Source organism: Peromyscus californicus, unplaced genomic scaffold, assembly GCF_007827085.1.
Source record: "Peromyscus californicus insignis strain IS unplaced genomic scaffold, ASM782708v3 Scaffold_15__1_contigs__length_86483966, whole genome shotgun sequence".
NCBI classification, from domain to species: domain Eukaryota; kingdom Metazoa; phylum Chordata; class Mammalia; order Rodentia; family Cricetidae; genus Peromyscus; species Peromyscus californicus.
This window is the reverse complement of record NW_026294447.1, coordinates 84151382-84152909: the sequence shown is the minus strand read 5'-3', so window position 1 is coordinate 84152909 and position 1528 is coordinate 84151382. Positions and strand designations below refer to the sequence as shown.

General features: G+C 42.6%; 1 non-coding gene across 1 annotated transcript; it reads right to left on the bottom strand.

Moving 5' to 3' along the window:
• Positions 1-784: 784 nt before the first annotated feature.
• LOC128111384 (U1 spliceosomal RNA) lies at positions 785-943 on the bottom strand. Its single transcript, XR_008218627.1, has one exon. It is a non-coding gene; the product is annotated as a U1 spliceosomal RNA (small nuclear RNA).
• Between the last annotated feature and the right edge of the window lie 585 nt (positions 944-1528).

The window sequence follows — 1528 nt, the reverse complement described above, 5'->3', positions numbered from 1 at the left end:
TATTGTGTGTATTAAAAAATATCTAGAATTGGAATTGCTAACTTTATAGATTGCATATAGACACACATACACACACACACACACACACACACACACACACACACACACACACACACCACACACACACACGGGTTTTAGAGACAGAGTTTCTCTGTGTTAACCTTGGCTGTCCCAGAACTTACTTTGTAGATCAGGCTGGCCTTGAACTCACAAAGATCTGCCTGCTGCTGCCTCCTGAGTGCTGGGATTAAAGGTGTGCACCACCACTGCCTGGCTCAAGACATAATTTTATAAGAAGTGCTAAATTCTTCTGCCTCTAAGTGTTTTATTCTAGCATTTTAACACTTTACCAATAAGTGTGTAGTGATTCTGGTTGTTGCCTACCCTTATCAACATTTGATGTTGTCATTTTTTTAAAAATTTTAGCCATCCAGGTAGATGAATAAAGGCAAACCCATTATGGCTTTAATAACACTGTTTTTGTTTGTTTTTGAAACAAGGACTCACCACATATCTCAGGCTGGCCTTGAAGTCAGTAATCTTCCTGCCTCAGCCTGTTTGAGGTGGGATCACAGGCACGAGCAAGCACGTCTTTTAAAACAATTTATTGTTTGAGGTGGGTGTCTCATTGTGTGGTCCCGAATGGCCTGGAACTCATCATGTAGCTCTTGTTGTCCCCCAAACCAAGGCAATGCTGCTGTCTTTGCCTCCCAAGGGCTGGGGTCCCAGGCACCACACCCAGCTTTAAATTTCCGTCTACCCCAACACAGAGCTGTGTCCATCCCCAGAGCTGGAACACAGTCTCCCGCTACTACAACTTATACAGTCAAGTTTCCCCAAATTTTGGGAAATTGCTGAGGTCAGCACATTGCGGGTGCAATGGATGAACCTCACCCCAAAAAAGCCACCTTCTTGGCCATTCTATCTCCTGCCAAGTACATATTGATGTTTTAATTTAGAAAATCGCTTCACAGTTTTTCTCCTTCTGCTATAATTCTGTCTTGGTTCAATCAGTATCCCTAATGTGGTCTTAAAGTTGATTTTACATTTTCTGTAATTAGCATGGGTACTTGTCTTGAGTGATCTGGAGGCTGAGATCAATGCATAGTTTTTGAAATCATTATAATCACTACTAGGAGTAGACTTTCCTATTACAACCTTTTTGGAGGACAGTGTGTTTAGGAATCGGGGGGAGTCATTTTTGGTGGTAAGATTTGATGAGAATAGCATCGTGGGGTGTAGAGCTTGAAGGAGTGACGTCAGCAAGCCTGTGAGTTTCTGTTTTCGCCCCATACTTGATGGCAGCTCTCAGGATGATACCTAGCCCTGGGAAATTTCTTTCTAGCCCCAAACATTGTATTTCGAGACCTCAATTCCACTCCAGGCCTCCTTGGCTTCCTTGGCAGTGTGTTTTGCTGTTTGTCCTAACTATCTGCTGCTGCTTGGGCAGTCCGTGTACATAAAGCCTTTTTTAAACAAACAAACAAACAAACAAACAAACAAACAAACAAACAAACAATGTCTCCAC